The sequence below is a fragment of the Canis lupus genome, chromosome 25 (genome assembly GCF_003254725.2).
Source record: "Canis lupus dingo isolate Sandy chromosome 25, ASM325472v2, whole genome shotgun sequence".
Taxonomy (NCBI): Eukaryota; Metazoa; Chordata; class Mammalia; order Carnivora; family Canidae; genus Canis; species Canis lupus.
In genome coordinates, this window is record NC_064267.1 from 20,753,564 (window position 1) to 20,772,095 (window position 18,532).

At 35.7% G+C, this 18,532-nt stretch overlaps 1 long non-coding RNA gene across 2 annotated transcripts in view; it reads left to right on the top strand.

Moving 5' to 3' along the window:
• Positions 1–5,308, top strand: part of LOC112670109 (uncharacterized) — a 48,898-nt gene extending 43,590 nt beyond the window's left edge. For both annotated transcript variants that reach the window (XR_003142766.3, XR_003142765.3), the window contains exon 7: positions 5,273–5,308. This is a non-coding gene — a long non-coding RNA (uncharacterized LOC112670109). The remainder of the gene's footprint in view (positions 1–5,272) is intronic.
• The last annotated feature ends 13,224 nt before the right edge of the window (positions 5,309–18,532 follow it).

Here is an 18,532-nt window from a genome sequence, read left to right on the forward strand (position 1 = left end):
GCCACTCTGGTTAAGTCTTAAATAATGTGGGGCAGCCCGGGTGGCTCAGCGGTTTAGCACTGTCTTCAGCCCAGGGTGTGATCCTAGAGATAAGGGATCGAGTCCCATGTCGGGCTCCCTGCATGGAGCCTGCTTCTCCCTCTGCCTGTGTCTCTGCCTCTGTGTGTGTGTGTGTCTCTCATGAATAAATAAATAAAATCTTAAAAAAAAGCCTTAAATAATGTTATTTTACAGATGAGGTGACTTGAGGCTTTAAAAAAGTGGAGAAGTCTGGATTTGAACCCAGAACTATCCAACACCAAAGTCAGTTCTTTGTGCTGCTCTATGATGCCCTCTTATTTTAATCTCTTAGATTTTTTTGAGGTTGGTTCTCTGTTTACCTTAACATCATGTCAGTCAAGACAGATTGTAGGAATTACACTACATAATACCCACACTTTTATCTGAATAAACCATATGGGAGACATTTCTTACCTAAGTTCAAGTCTGTTCAACTCATCTTACAAAGCCTTGTTTTACTGATTTTCAGAATCTGAAGAGATAGCACATTTTTTAATTTGATTTTTCTGAAAGGACAGGTTGATGTTTATTTGTTTCTGTAATTCTATCTGGGCAGTTACAATGTAAAAATGTAGTTGTATATGACCACTGACTAAAACATTAGCTCATTTCACCCTACAGTACTGTAATAATTTTAAAAAGTATCTATTAGAAATGATTTATCATACATTCTCAATGTAAAGAGTTGAGACAATATGAGATACATACAGTAAAATATAAAAGTCTCTATCATCATTGCATTAGGTTTTATACCTATTTCTATGTGTAACTATTGAAAGCAGTAAGGTATTTATTGTTCCAGTCCTTTCTATATATTGCTTACGTGTTCATGTACACATACACACGTAGGTAGTATATTTATTTATTCCTTGTTTAGGGTAGTATATTTATTTATTCATTGTTTAGGGTGAAGTTAGATTATACTAATTGTTTTAGATTTTTTTTTTTTTCACTTAATATGTTTTGAAGATATTTGTATGTCGGTTCAAATAGATGTGCCTCATTCTACTTACTGGCAACATAGTATCCCATTCCTTATTAATACCAAAATTTCCTAAGGTGAGTTCCATGGTCAATAAAAAATTGGGAAATACAAGATTAAATGCAGTTTACCAGAGTTCTTTACTATAGGCTATCAGAACTCCAGTATGAAAATGTGTGTTGTAAATCTTCAAGAGGGTTTATTCAGGATAGAGTATTTATCAAACTTAGTTTGCCACTTTAATTTATTTGATTTCAAAGCTTCTTCAGGGTAGATGCTGCCTGTCATGGATGATGCAAATCTAGGAGGATAGGCTAATACTTAAGATGCCAGATCTTAGCTGACTGGACCCCACGGGTGCAGTCAACAGTATACAATTTAACAGGAGTAAAAATGTTGCACACTGGTTTCAAATACCAGCAACACAAGTATAGAATAAGGATTAATGATTTTTAGAAAAAGTAAAGTCTTTACAATTGTATATGAATGCAAGTTCAATATAAGCTATCAAGTTGATTTGGCTGCATAAAAAGCTAATGAAAATTTAGCTTAACTGGACTTATGGTATTCCCATTAGCCAAGGTAATTATTTTACTATACTCTTTGTTGATCCAGCTTTGGTCCTTCAGCTTCTTTTAGGGAAAGTTCCACCTCTAGGTTCCTTAGCACCTAGAGCCAATAAAATACCCTTGCCCTTAATCCTGACTCATCCTCGGGGAAGGAAAGAAGGGGGCAGAAAGAATAGATAGGAGCCTGCAGAAAACTTAGAAACTCAAAGCAATACTGTATATAGACAGTTTAGAAGGTTTTTTCTTACTTCTCTCAATTCAGTGCTGCAGATATTATTTCCTTCATTTTACAGATAAAGAAACGAGCTTTGGCCAGAGCTAGGTCTTGACCTTACTTCCTTTGATGCCAAGTATAGGTTTTTTCATTTAAACTCCTGTTATGTTTATATATATGTATTTTTAAGCATTCCTTCCTGATTACCAAATGCTTCCCAACTCCATTGTCTGAGTCTCGCCACTCTCCCAAATACTCTAGGTAACTATTATGTTCTTTCAAGTAGAGCTAATCTGATTTCTGACTACTCACTCCCTCTACACACTTTTTTTTTTTTAATGTAAATGATGAACTGATTAATGGCAACTGGATTTGAAAATACTTTTCTAATTTATTCTTCCGCTTCAACCTGGTCTCAGCTCTTTAGCCCTCTGCCAGAATTTGCTGTTGTCCATTGTCCCAGATCTTGCTTTCAGAAATTATCCCCATCACTTAATGAACAGAAAAAAAATCACTCAATCATTTATTTGAAGTGGCTGAATGCTTATATTTCTGTATTCTGCTACCTAAGAGTAGTCAATATTAAATTTTCTGGTGTGGTCTTTGGTGGTATCTACTTAATCATTCGTTAAAAATTAAATACCTAGATAATGAAGAGTAAATTTGAAAATTTTCTACTGCTAGTAAAAAAACCCCTGTTTTTCCATAAGATATTACTGTTATAAAATGGTTATTAAATGGTTATTAAAACATTGGTACAATCCCAAGATAGCTTTTTAAAATCAGGTTATCCTCGATCAACTATATATATAAATATATATATATATATATAGTTATATAGTTATATAGTTTAGTTATATAGTTATATATTTAAATATTTTATCTATTCATTCATAAGAGACACACAGAGAGAGGCAGAGACATGGCAGAGGCAGAAGCAGGCTCCCCAAGGGGAGCCCAATCTGGGCTCGATCCCAGGACTCCAGGATCACACCCTGAACTGAAGGCAGATGCTCAACTTCTGAGCCACCCAGACATCCCAACTGTTTATATTTTTTAAGTTAACGTTTATAATATGTGTTCTGAACAGATACATTGGTTCTTCAGTCATACAAAATATTTTATCCAACATATCACCTGAAAGAAGTGTTAATATACTGAGCTTTTGTGTAAACTTCATGGAACTGAAGTTTAAACCTCAGAAACATAGGAGATGTTTTGAGAAACATTTAATCATATTGAAAAAAGAATGTTGGATGATAATGATGTGGATATCATTTCATGAGAACAGATTAAAAACTGTCTCCTTCCTTCTTTCACAGACTATCCATATAGCTATAGTGCTTGTGACTGGCATTGGCAATATTGATGTACCGAATCGCCTTTAAAATATTTACCTCCCCCCAAATAAATAAAATATTTACCCAAATATTTTGGGTACCTTACATAAAATCTCTCAAACAATATAAGCCTGTAATTCATTATTAAATGTAATTATGCTGGGTGCTGTGGGGGGAGCAAGAAGCTTAAGATGATGTTCCAGAGTATGGGCAACTTCTAATCTAGTTGAAGAGAGAAGGCCATGCCTGGCAACAAAATTGGAACTCATTATATAATTTGTTAATCAAACCAGAGAATTTTTCCACCTCCTTCAAGCAAGCAAGTAACTCATGTGGTACAGACATTAAATGAGAAGGAAAAGGGACACCTGGATGGCTCAGTGGTTGAGCACCTGCCTTCGACCCAGGTCATGATCCTAGGGTCCCGGGATCGAGTCCCACATCAGGCTCCTTGCAGGGAGCCTACTTCTCCCTCTGCCTGTGTCTCTGCCTCTCTCTCTGTGTTTCTCATGAATAAATAAAATCGTTAAAAAAATGAGAAGGAAAAGTAAGTTTGTGTAGGAGATGAATTGTGAGCAGGGCTTTGAAGGATGGGGGGATGGCAACAGGAAGAGAAGATTCTGGAAGTCCTAACAAGGAAATGAGAATGGCCAGAAGAAGGGAAGAAAAGAAAGAGTCACTAAATATTTGTAATATTCTGTAATCTATCTGTTTATTGACTCATTTAATCCTCACAGCAGCCTATGAGGGAAATGTTTAGCCTGTTTTTTAGAAGAGGATATTGGGATGCAGATTCTGATTCCGAATCTGTGCTTTTCCCACTGCACATTGCCTCTGTAAAACCTGTAAAAGTGAGCTAGCACTCTTGCGTGAACCATATCCTTATCTGAAAAATAAGATAAAAGTATAAGGAATTCAAATGCATTTTCAAAATAATATAGCTGCTTTGGGTCACTATCAGTTCATCCTGTTTGCTAAGTAGCACACCTTTCTCATCTATATAAATCTTTTTCATATTTAATAAATGTCATTGAGTTTGGCTCTTTGTTAACTTGACTTATGAGATTTTTGTTTCCTCATGACAATTATTTCCAAACTTATGAATGAATAATCTGGTCAGTGTGGACCTGTGCCTAAGTAATTACAAAAATGTGGTTTTTGGCCTCTGCTGGAAACCCTTACCTTCCTAGGACTTGGCACCTTTCCTCTTCCTGAAAAGAGAGAGAGATTTTACCATTGCTTAATCAGCGCTGGCATTAATAGAAGTGCAGAATAACTTTAAGTAATTAGTTCGGACCATAAATTTTTGGTTAGCTCACATATGTAACTCTTAATTAGCTATATTATTTAGAGAAGGATGCCACAGAAATTTACAGGATATAGGCAGACTTCATTAAGAGACTAGATCCCTCATGTCCCTTCTTTACTCTCTTAATCTTAATCACCTTCGTTTTGTTTTAAGCTTACTTAATGACTCCTGCTGTGGGAACCTAAGGCTTCTAAAGGGACTTCAGGTTATACTCTGCTCTAAATTTCTTTAAATGATCTCTCTTTGAGACCTTCAAAACTTCATCTTCATTGTTATCAGGAGCAGCATTATTTATCTATCTTCAAAGTTCATAAATTTTTAGCTACATTAAAAAAATCTCCATAATGTGGCATAAAAATCTTCATTGTCAAATAATTATTTGAAGTGATATTTTTAAAGAACAATAATTAATTTCATTGCAATTTTTTTTTCTGTTGACAATTTATTACTTTGAAAATTTTTGGACAAAATAGAGAAAGTAAAAAAGACCCTGTAATTTAGTGAATAGTCTTTCATAATTTTTCATGCAAATAAAAAATATACACATAAATAGGATCATATTTTCTTTAATTTGCATGTACCTCTCAAAAAGCCATTATGGACATGTCTCTGAAATAATACATAATGATTTATTTTATGCATTTGAATGCTGCATAATATTTCATTGTATGTGTCATGACTTAATCCTATTGACAGAAAAGTTGGTTGTTTCAAAGTTTTCACTTTTTAGAAAAAGGATGTCATAAATATTATTTTATATACATATATTTTATCTATTTCTTTATGCTTATTCTTCAGAAAAATTACCAGGAATTGAATTTATGGATTACGAGGTATGCAAATTAACATTTTGATAGTACTAATATACTCACTAGGAATTTTATGTCAATTTATATTCTAACAAACATTATGTGATTGTATCTACTTTCAAACACTCTTTAGCATTTGACATTAAATTTTGACATTAAATTTTCTCAAAATCATTGGCAAAAATTGATACTTTGATTTTTGTTTTCATTTATATTTGATCATTACTGATATTAGGCATATTTTCTTTCAATTAATGTCCATTGATATTTCTCTAATGAATTGTATATCTAAAAATCCCCCTACTGCTTTAATAGAGGTGTTTATCTATTTCTTATTTATTTCTAAGATATCTTTGTATATTCTGGCTCTTAATTATTGCCATATGTGTTGCAAATATTTTCTCTATATTGTCATTCGCCAGCTTTGTTATTAAAATTTAGCAATTTTTACATTTAATTTTTAATGTACCTGGAATTTATTCTGATGCTATAAAAGAATCTAACCTATTTCTTTCTAAATGGTTCAATTTTCCAGCATCATTTATTGAATACTTCATTATAATGGATTGATTGAAGTAATGGCTCCAATTGGGTCATTCCTCCCTGTAGCTAAGCCTTTTGGTAATGCCCTCCCCTCCTGACTCTGAGCTTAGACACATGACTTACTTTGGCTAATGAGACAGTAGTAAACATAATATAAGCAGAGACTTGAAAAATGCCTGTGTATTGAGACCTACCTGTTTGCTATTCTTAGAACTCTGATGTTATATAAAGCAGCCTACTTTAGCTTGCTGGGTGATTAGAGACATGTGACTTTGTCTCCCCTGTTACCATCAGTGAATCATAAGACATATGAATGAGAACATTCAAAACCAGTCATCTCCAACGGGCCTGTAACTAACCACAGACCCAAGAGCAAGTTCAGCCAAGATCAACCAAGCTTGGCCTAGAGCTAAAGAACTACTCAGCTTACTCCAGGACAAACTGCCAAAGCACCAAACTGTGAATTAAGTAAATGGTTCTTATTTTAATCTATTGCATTTTTGGGTAGTGTGTTTCTCAGTAAAAGGTAACTGGTACAACCATCTTTCTCATACTGATTTGAATATCACATTTTTTGTGCACTAAATTCCTATTTACATATATGTTAACTTCTGACCTCCTATTCTGTTTCTTTGATCTATTTGCTTCTTTCTCTGGTAACTTCACACTTTAAAAATTATTGTAGCTTTATGGCATGTTTTACTATTTGGTAGGTTCATTTCTCACCACCACTGTGATTACTTTTTTATTTAGAGAAAACTTGTCAAATTCTTCAAAAAAAAAAGTCTTGTTAGGATTTTATTTTTAATTGCATTAATTGTTTGGAATAGTTTGATTTCATTGCAGAAATTTGTGAAGTTCCTTATCTACTTTTATGTTCTTTAGGAACATTTAACATTTTCCCTCGTAAAGGCCCCCCCCACACAAATTCATGTTACATTTATTACCTATAGTATCAGTCAGGGATCAACCAGAGTAGTAGAACCAGTAGGGGATACATATTAAAAGATTTGTTGCAAAAAAATTGGTTTATACAATTGTGAAGCCTAGCTAGTCCAGTCCAAATTTGTCAAGCCATCAAGGAGGGCAGGCTGAAATGGCTGTCTACAGTTGGAGTGCCTTCTTCTGGGAAGACTCCGTTCTTTCTCCTTTTAAGACCTTAAATGGATCGAATGAGGCCCATACAGGTTATCTAAAATAATTCCTTTATTTAAAAGCCAATTGAATATAGACTTTTAGTCATGCTTACAAATGCCTCCAAAATAACACCTAGATTAGTGTTTAATTCAATATGAGAGATATTAATATAGTCAAGTTGACACATAAAAAATACCATAATATTTATATTTTGTTTTCTCATTTTAGGTTTTTCATTATATTTTCTGGTCATTTTCAACAGGTGATCTAAAACAAGTGATTTAGGGGATCCCTGGGTGGCTCAGTGGTTTGGAGCCTACCTTTGGCCCAGGGCCTGATCCTGGAGTCCCAGGATCGAGTCCCAGGATCGAGTCCCAGGATCGAGTCCCAGGATCCTGCATGGAGGCTGCTTCTCCCTCTGCCTCTCTGTCTGTGTCTCTCATGAATAAATGAATAAAATCTTAAAAAGAAAAAAGTGATTTAAAAAATATTTTTCTTGTACCTTGTACCTATATGATTTTGTGTTTAATAGTTTTTTGTTTTCAAACAAAAATAATAGTATTTTCACTTGGCAATATTTTTATTTTTACAATATTTTCTCGCTTTATTTTATTGGTCAGAACTTTGAGAAAAATCCCGGGTGGCTCAGTGGTTTAGCGCCGCCTTCAGCCCGGGGTGTGATCCTGGAGACCTGGGATGGAGTCTCACATGGGGCTCCCTGCATGGAGCCTGCTTCTCCCTCTGCCTGTGTCTCTGCCTCTCTCTCTCTCTCTTGCTCTGTATCTCTCATGAATAGATAAATAAAATATTTTTAAAAATCTTGAAGGATGAAATAATAAGACTTCTGTTTCTATGGACCTTGAAGGTATTATACTAAATAGAATAATCAGGCAGAGAAAGACAAATAACTGTATGATCTCACTTATATGTGGAATCTAAAAAACAAACAAAGCCAAACTCATAGAAAAAAGAGATCAGATTTGTTGTTATCACAAGTGGGGACTGAGGGCTGGGGGAACTGGATGAAGGTAGTCAAAGGTACAAACTTCCGGTTATATGTTCTGGTGATACAATGTATAACATGATGATGATAGTTAGCAGTGCTATATCATATAATTGAAAACAGAAACAAAGGTTCTCAGAACAAAGAAAAAAACATTTTTTCTATATGAGATGATGTTAACGAAACTTCTTGCAAGAATCATTTCACAATATGTATAAATTATTATGCTGTTTACCTTACACTTATGCTGTGTTCAATTATAAACAGTTCCTGACTTACTAGGGTTTGTGAGGAATCCTGTAGTTTGCATTTGAATGACTTCAGTTCCTGTAGTTTGCATTTGAATGACGGCAGTATTTGTCCACTTTTCAGTTTGACCTAAGGAAGCACTACTAGGTTTTGAGTGTTGCCTAGGTGTTTGAGAAGCCTAAAGTCAGTAAGATAAAACCTAACATCAAAAAATTGGAAGCCAAGTAACTTGTGCAGAAGGAATACACAGAAAACTTGGGGGGGGGGGGGGTTGGTTAGAGTATAATTAGGGGAGGGTGTGCATAAGGTAGATTTTTCTGGTTTTCAGAAATTGAATTGCAATTTTTTTGATGTGCTATTTCAAATTTTAGTAGCAAATGTGTATGTAGAGGATCTTATTAAAATTGAGACTTACTTGGAAAAAAAAACCTGATTTTTTTACTTTACCATGGTGCAAAAGCATATGCAGTTAGTAGAAATTGTACTTCAAATTTAGAATTTTAATCTTTTCCCTGGGCTAACAGTACATAGTACAATATCATGATGCTGGATAGTGGCAATGAACTGCAGCTCTCAGTCAGCCAGGGGTCATGAGAGTAAATGCCTGATACACTTACAACCATTCTGTACCTATACAACCATTCAGTTTTTAACTTTTGGTGCAGAATTCAATATATTACACGAGATATTCAACACTTTATTATAAAATAGGCATTGTGTCAGATGATTTTGCCTGTTGGGTAATGTAAATGTTCTGAGGTAGGCTAGGTTAAGGTATGATGTTCAGTAGGTTAGGTGTACTAAATACATTTTGATTTAAAATTGTTTTTAATTTATGAGGGGTTTATTGGAATGTGACCCCATCATAAGTCACGAAAGGTCTGTATATATCAATAATACTGAGAGAAAAGAAGAAAAATGACTAGTGACTGCTGTTCCTAATAGAATGACCCAAGGGACAGTACTATTAAGTATATTTGAATCCTAGAGGTTAATAAAAAGCTCTGACTATAGAATAATGAAAAAAAAAAAAAAAGACTTCTGCTTTTAGGAGTTTCAGACTAGGTCATTTAGATCAGTCCTATTTTTGGGAGTCAAGTAACAAAATTTGTGTAAAATGTAAAAAACATCTTAAGAGCTTCAACCAGCTAAGAAGATGGTAAGGAATTAGAAGAAAAAAATCCAGAATTTGAGCCAAGTGTTCCTGTTCACTTTTGCCCAGAGAGTTTCTTGATCAGGAAGAGACAGCTGTGTTTTCAGGAGCCCCACAAGGCTAAGGTTGTAATCTGAGGCCTGCCAAGAGTAGATGCCTGGTAATTTATTCTTCAGTTGGGGCCAGCTTCTTAAACATTGGTCACTTGGAGTAAAAAGAATCAGAATCTAGTCCTTCTATAGATTTCAACCCAGATTTCAGCATTCTTAGTGGCCAGCAAAATTCCAAGCCCTTGCTTGGGTTGAGGTGACCTAGATTGCCAGTGCCCCAGGTACTAGGTACAAGCAATTCTTTGAAAATTCTCTTTAGGGGAAGAGTACATCATTTTAGTCTCAAATTATTTGTACAGATACTTTTTCAAGTAAAATTTCAAGTTTTTCAAGTAAAACACCCACTAGTGTTAAGACTATGAGCAAGAGCCAATGGTAATAACCAACACAGAAACAAATTTATAAAGCCTCCATAATGAACTTATTAGGGACAGAGAGATAGAGAAACTTTGTGTTTTTTTCATGCTTTGGAAGAAAATTATTTTGGTGTATCCCTATTAATTATAACATATTTCCAGGTTTCCTATAAATGACACTCAAAGATAGACCACTTTCCTCCCCTTATTTTACTGAGATTTAAAATATCAGTAATGCATATTAAATCATAAAATCATTTATGATTTTCATTTATGATTAAATCATAAAATTTATCATTTTATGATTTAATAAAATCTTTTATAGTATATATGGTTTGATTGTGACTTTTGTCTTAAAATTTGTTGATTTCCTAACAGTAAACCATTATTGCACTTCTTTTTTTTTTAAATATTTTTATTTATTTATGATAGTCACAGAGAGAGAGAGAGAGGCAGAGACACAGGCAGAGGGAGAAGCAGGCTCCATGCGCTGGGAGCCCAATGTGGGATTCGATCCCAGGTCTCCGGGATCACGTCCTGGGCCAAAGGCAGGTGCCAAACTGCTGCACCACCCAAGGATCCCCATTATTGCACTTCTAAAATAAATCCTAATTGGTGTTAATGTGCTCTAAAATATATACTTGTGATTTTATTTGTTAATATTCTTATAAGTCATACTGGTATGTGCCTTTAAAAATTTTTTTAGCTGTCAGATTTGGGTAGAGATCATAAAATACATTGAAAAGCTTTTCAAAATGTTTTTATGGTGTGTATTTGTGTTTTAGAAGGTCATAATTATTAAGGATTATCTATTTTATTGTCTATTTAATTTTAGATTCTGCTCTTTTTGATTTATAACTGTAGGTGATTTTGAATATCTTTGCAATAGTATTTATTTTGTTGTGAACTGATTACATCTTTAATATTTTTGGTTAGTCTACTGGTCATACTCATAGATTTTTAAGAATATTCCATATATTAAGGATATTAACTCCTTCCTATTATGTGTTATAAATATTTCCCCCAGTTTTAAAATTTTATTTTGATTCATTTATTGAATTCTTCTATAGAAATTTATAGTTTTGAATAAATTTTATCAATTAATTTTATCTCTTCTGTATTTTATGTTTTGCTTAGGAAAATTTTTCTCATTCTAAGGTTAGTTTTCATGTTTCAAGTTTTTATATAAATTCTAGTTAGTTAACATACAGTGTCATGTTGGTTTCCGGAGTAGAATTTAGTGATTCATCACTTGCATATCACATCCAGCACTCATCACATCGAGTGACCTCCTCAGTACCCATAACCCATTTAACCCATTCCCCCCACTCACTTCCTCTCCAGCAACCCTCAGTTTGTTTTCTAATAGTTAAGACTCAGTTTTATGTTTTCCTCTCTCTTTTTCCTCCCTATATTGTTTCATTTTTTAAATTCCAAATGAGTGAATCCAAATGAGTGAAATCATATAGTATTTGTCTTTCTCTGACTGACTTCACTAAGCATAATATATGTACTCTATCTCCATCCATGTTGTTGCAAATGGCATTATATATATATATATATAATGGTCATTATATATAATGTAATATTACTCATCCATCAAAAAGAATGAAATCTTGCCATTTGCAATAACATGGATTATATATATATATATATATATAAAATCTCCACACACCATAACTTTATCCATTCATAAGTTGATGGACATTTGGGCTTTTTTCCATAGTTTGGCTATTGTTGATAATGCTGCTATATACATTGGGGTACATGTGCCCTTTGAATCAATATTTTGTGTCCTTTGGGTAAATACCTAGTAGTGCAATTGCTGGGTCAGGATAGTTCTATTTTTAACATTTTAAGGAGCCTTGATACTGTTTTTCACAGTGGCTGTACCAGTTTGCATTCCCACTAACAGTGTAAGAAGGTTCCCCTTTCTCCACATCCTCAACAACATCTGTTATTTCCTGAGTTGCTATTGTTAGCCATTCTGACAGATGTGAGGTGATAGTTCATTGTAGTTTTGATTTGTATTTCCCTGATGATAAGTGATGTTGAACATCTTTTTATGTGTCTGTTAGTTACCTGTATGTCTCCTTTGGAAAAATGTCTATTTATGTCTTCTGCCTATTTCTTGAACTGGATTATTTGTCTTTTGGGTGTTGAGTTTGATAAGTTCTTTATAGATTTTGGATACCAGTCCTTTATCAGATATGTCATTTGCGAATATCTTCTCACATTCATAGGTTCCCTTTTAGCTTTATTGATTGCTTCCTTTGCTATGCAGAATATTTTTATCTTGATGAAGTCCTAATAGTTCATTTTTGCTTTTGTTTCCCTTGTCTTGGTGACGTGTCTAGCAAGAAGTTGCTGTGGTTGAGGACAAAGGTTGTTGCCTGTGTTCTCCTCTAGGATTTTGCTGGTTTTCTGTCTCACATTTAGGTCTTTTATTCATTTTGAATTTATTTTTGTGTATGGTGTAAGAAAATGGTCCAGTATCTTTCTTTTGCATGTGGCTGTCCAGTTTTTCCTATGCTATTTATTGAAGAGACTGTCTTTTTTCCCATTGGATAGTCTTCCCTGCTTTGTCGAGGATCAGTTGACCATAGAGTTGAGGGTCCGTTTCTGGGTTCTCTATTCTGTTTCATTGATCTCTGTGTCTATTGTTGTTTCAGTACCATACTGTCTTGATGATCACAGCTTGAAGTCCAGAATTGTGATGCCTCCAGCTTTGGTTTTCTTTTTCAACATTACTTTGGCTATTTGGTACCTTTTCTGGTTCCATACAAATTTTAGGATTTTTTTGTTCCAGCTCTGTGAAAAATGCTGATGGTATTTTAGTGGGGATTGCATTGAATGTATAGATTGCTTTGGGTAGCATAGACATTTTAACAATATTTGTTCTTCCAATCCTTGAGCATGTAATGTTTTTCCATTTCTTTGTGTTATCTTCAGTTTCTTTCCTAAGTGTTCTATAGTTTTCAGAGTACAGATTCCTTTTTTTTAAATAAATTTATTTTTTATTGGTGTCCAATTTGTCAACATACAGAATAACACCCAGTGCTCATCCTGTCAAGTGCCCACCTCAGTGCCCACCACCCAGTCACCCCCACCCCCCCCGCCCACCTCCCCTTCCACCACCCCTAGTTCATTTCCCAGAGTTAGGAGTCTTTCATGTTCTGTCTCCCTTTCTGATATTTCCCACTTATTTTTATTCCCTTTCACTATTTTTTATATTCCCCAAATGAATGAGACCATATAATGTTTGTCCTTCTCCGATGGACTTATTTCACTCAGCATAATACCCTCTGGTTCCATCCACGTCGAAGCAAATGGTGGGTATTTGTCGTTTCTAATGGCTGAGTAATATTCCATTGTATACATAAACCACATCTTCTTTATCCATTCATCTTTCGATGGACACCGAGGCTCCTTCCACAGTTTGGCTATTGTGGACATTGCTGCTAGAAACATCAGGGTGCAGGTGTCCCGGCGTTTCATTGCATCTGTATCTTTGGGGTAAATCCCCAGCAGTGCAATTGCTGGGTCGTAGGGCAGATCTATTTTTAGATTTGTGTGGAATCAGAAAAGACCCCAAATAGCCAGGGGAATTTTAAAAAAGAAAACCATAGCTGGGGGGAATCACAATGCCAGATTTCAGGTTGTACTGTGGTCATCAAGCTGTGGTCATCAAGACAGTGTGGTACTGGCACAAAAACAGACACATAGATCAATGGAACAGAATAGAGAATCCAGAAGTGGACCCTCAACTTTATGGTCAACTAATATTCAACAAAGGAGGAAAGACTATCCACTGGAAAAAAGACAGTCTCTTCAATAAATGGTGCTGGGAAAATTGGACATCCACATGCAGAAGAATGAAACTAGACCACTCTCTTGCACCATACACAAAGATAAACTCAAAATGGATGAAAGATCTAAATGTGAGACAAGATTCCATCTTTAGTGCCATTGTATTACCTGTAAAGTCATTGTTTCTGGAGATATTCTCTGTTCCTTTCTAGTCTTTGTCACTTTTGGTCTTTCCCACTCAAAGTGTCCCCTTTAATATTTCTTACAGAGTTGGTTTAGTGTTCACAAACTCCTTTAGCTTTGCTTGTCTGGGAAACTCTTTATCTTTCCTCTTCTGATGACAGCCTTGCTGGATAAAGTATTATTGGCTGCATATTTTTCCCATTCAGCATGTTGAAAATATCATGACACTCTTCTGATCTGCTAAATTGCTGTGGAGAGGTCTGTTGTTAACCTTACTAGTCTTCTTTTGTAAGTTAGGGATTTCTTTTACTGCTTTCAGGATTTTTTCCTTACCTCTATATATTGCAGATTTTATTATGATATGTTTTGGTGTTGGCCTACTTTTGTTTTTGATGGGAGTTCTCTGTGTCTCCTAGATTTGGATGTTTGTTTCCTTCCTCAGATTAGGGAAGTTTTCAGATATAATGTGCTCAAATAAACCTTCTGCCACATTTTTCCTTGCTGCTGCTTCTGGGATTCCTATGGTATGAATGTCATTATGCATTATGCAGTTGCTGAGTTCCCTAAGTCCACATTTGTTGTCCAGTAATTTTCTTTTCCTCTTCTCTTCAGATTCATTATTTTCCATAATTTTATCTTCTATATACCTTATTCATTTCTCTGTTTCTTCTATCCTTGTGGTCCTTATATTCAGTCAGTTTCACATCTTGGTTATAGCATTTTTAAAATTTTGGTCTGACTATTTTTAGGTCTTTTGTCTCTGTTGTAGGGACTCCCTTCTATGCTTTTCTCAAGCCCAGCTAGTTTCCTTATGATTGTTGTTTTAAATTCTGGATCAGGCATATTACTTATATCTGTTTTAATTAGATTCCTGGATGTGACCTTTTCTTGTTCTTTCTTTTGGGATGAATTCCTTTGTCTTAGCATTTGTCTAGGTCTCTGTCTTCTCTGTGTTAGGAAAGCCTGTTATGTTTCCTGCTCCTGAGAGTATTTTTTTGTTTTGTTTTTTGTTTGTTTGTTTTTTTTTTTAAGATTTTATTTATTTATTCATGAGAGACACACAGAGAGAGGCAGAGACATAGGCAGAGGGAGAAGCAGGCTACCTGCAGGGAGCCCAATGCAGGACTTGATCCCAGGACCCTGGGATCATGACCTGATCCAAAGGCAGATGCTCAACCACTGAGCCATCCAGGTGCCCCCAAGAGTAATGGTTTCATTAGGAAGAGGTCATATACTGTCCAGAGCCTACTGCTTCAGGAAGTGTTTCTGGTGTATGCTGTGTACACTCTACTGTTGTGTTTTGGCTGCTCGTTCTCCCAGGTTAGTCCTTTGCAGAGTTTCTTCTTGCCTGCAGTGGGGAGTGTTTGTACCTTTTCCAGTGTGTGGTGAATTTTAAATAGGTGTGCTCTGGTCAGCTTGTTAAAATAGATCTGATCCTATCTCCACTGGAGCTCAAGTTTTGCAGCACTCCATGCTCATTAGACTTGGTGTAAGTGAGGGAGTTTGTGCTGGTCTTCTGGGGGAGGAGCTGCTGCTGTCTGACTCTCAGACATACTTGCCCAGTACAGAAGCACCTGCATGCAGGGCACAGGGGGGCAGGGTTTCGTGTAAGTGGCTCTAGCCTCCTGTGTGGGGTGCCATACTGCTTTCTGAAGTCTGACCATGCTAATGTGCTAGGGTAAAAATAGCATCAGCCAGCTCTCTCCCCAAGGGGGGAGTTCACACTTGCTGGAAGTGTGAACCCAGGAAGCCCTCACAGAAGAGTGAACAATCTCTCCTCATGTGTCCCAAGGAGTTTCTCAGATCCTTGCCGTCACCTTATCTGTGCCTGGGCCATCTGCCCAACCAATAGTAGCACAGTGCACCTGTGTTTTATCTCAGGCATGTAACTCGGTTTCAAAACTCCAAATTTTAGGGACATGGCATGGCTCAGACCAGGCTGACCCTCTGGAGGAGAGTCTCCCTGTGCTAGAGCTGGTTCTGGTTTGTCTCAGAAGGGTAGTTACACAACCATGTGCCGCTGCTAGAGTTTAGAGTAAAGTGCAGCAAAAAGCTAGTGTCCAGTTTAGCTGCCCTCATCAGGTATCTCTGCCCCTATGCTAAGGCACTGGGCAGTGCAATGGTGCCCACTGGCTCTCCAATTGTACTCCAAGAAGGGGAACTGTTTTTCCCAGTGTGACCCAGGGATCCTCAGAGCATACTACCCACTCCCAGGCCTCTGTCTTTTCCACAGGGGCACTGTTATGCCTGGCAGGCTCCACACCAGACTTCTAACACTTCAGTCTTTGAGCTCCGCTTATTGTAAAAACTCATGTTAATCAGCCTTTCTCATTTTCCCAGTCAATGGTTTTGGGTGGTGTTTTTCTTGTGCAATTCCTTGTGTGCTGCTCTCTCTCTCTCTCTCTCTCTCTCCTCTTTCCATGACAAGGGCTTTTTCTTCTCTGAGCACCTGTGATTCCTTTCTCCCTCAAATCATGTCTCTGCACCTCATGTCTTCCACCATATGACCATTTTTCTACTTCTAGTTTCTAGTTGTGCAGTTTGTTCTCTCAGTCCTCAGATTGATGTTTTGGGTGTTCAGAATAATTTGACATTTATTCCGTTGTGTTCAAGGGACAAGGCAAGCATAGAATCCCCATACTACTCCGCCATCTTAAATCTCTCCTTACCCTAAGATTATTTTTAAAATTCCCATATTTTTCCTCCTTTGTCATTTCATTTTTTGATGTTTAAATCAATGATCTGTTTAGAATTTATTTTATTTTATTTTATTTTTTTAATTTTGTTTTTTTAATTTTTATTTATTTGTGATAGTCACAGAGAGAGAGAGAATGAGGCAGAGACACAGGCAGAGGGAGAAGCAGGCTCCATGCACCGGGAGCCCGACGTGGGATTCGATCCCGGGTGTCCAGGATCGCGCCCTGGGCCAAAGGCAGGCGCCAAACCGCTGCGCCACCCAGGGATCCCCTAGAATTTATTTTAAAGTAAAAGGTGAGGAAATAATCTGATTATTTCCCTGAGATTCCTGTAATAAATTATGAAACATGATTTAATGAATCTTTTATCTCAACTTATTTGAAATGCTGCTTTTTATTTCCATTTTTATTTTGGTCTACATCTTGACTTTCTGGTTTATTCTATTTGATCTATTTTGTCATTGCAAGTATCAAATACTTTTAATTTCTCTAGATTTATAATACATTTGAATATATTTTCTACTGGTTAATAATCCGGACTTTATTATGTTTACTTCTACCTCATTTCATTATGATTTGTGCCCCCCTAGTACATTTTTATAAATGTTACATAAGTAGTTGAAAGAATTATGTTTGCTGATGAAAATTTTCATATATAGCTTTGAGGTCAAGAATGATAACTGGATTGTTTCTGTCTTCTGTATTCTCATTTATATGTTTGCTTTTTTTTTTTTTTTTTCCTGAAAGCTCATTCAAATTTTGAGAGAGGTATGTTAAAATCTCCAAATATGATGGTGGGTATATCAGACTTCAGCATTCTTCCAGCTTTTCAAATTAATGTGATGTCACTTGGTACAAAAATGTTTGTGATTGTTATGCTACTTTGGTGGGTTGTAACTCTTATCAGTAATTATTCTTTCAATCCAGTTATTTTTTTTTTTCTTGAAGTCACTTCTGTTTTCTTTCTCTTTGCATTAGTTTGGTTAGATTGTAATCCATTCCCTTACGTTAATGTATTTATTTCTTTTCCCCCTCTCTAGATGTCTGGAAATTATATATCCTAAATCTGTTCTGCTACTGGATATGCTAACATTTTAGTAATCATTTTGTAAGTATGTTTCTCAAGCAAAATAAAATTTTAAACTCTATCTGAAATCTCCTCCATAATTGTAAAGCTGAAAAGGTAAACATTCCTTACTTATTTCTACTTTTTCTGTTTTTCCCAATGTCCAAGTTTAGTTGAAATAACCTGGATTTCTAATTTCAGTTTGAAATTAAAATGTTTCTGTTCTAGTTAAGAATCCTTCCTTAACAATTGCTTAAATATTACAAGTACTTTATCACTTATACTCAACAGTAAGTCTTACTGGGTTCACAGCTCACTGCTTTTTCTTTTACACCACATCTTTCTATTTCTTGAGGTTTTTATTCTGATTTATTATTATTTCACAAGACTACTTCTTTGAGTAATTTTTTTTTAATAAAGGAGGTATAGAAGAGAAGTTTTCTGGGTCTTCCTGTGCTGAAACTGAGTTTCTTTTGTCTTCACAGAGGAGTGATCCTTTTACCTCAGGATGCTGTCAATGTCACCCCCTATCTCTTAGCATTTATGTAGGAAATTAGAACTTATGTGTCAGACACAGTATCTTTCCTATGAGATACCTGTTTAATCTGAAGCTTATAAGATTTTGTTTATCCTTGAATTCATATTTTTCATCAGAATATAACTTAGGTATGTGTTTTCCTCCATCAAAATTTCCTTTAATATGCCAAGCTCATCCCTGCTTTAGAGGCTTTACACCAGCTCTTTCTTCCTGTCCTGTCGGAGTGATCTTCAGACATTGCAAAGCTGCCTCCCTCCCTCCCATCATTATGCCTCATTTGAAACCCCTCAAATCCTTCACTGATAAACACATCTAAAACATCTCCTAATCATAGTCATTCTTGGTCATATTTATTGTTCTGTTTTATTTTCTTCATAGTGTTTGTCACTTATTGTATTTATTTGT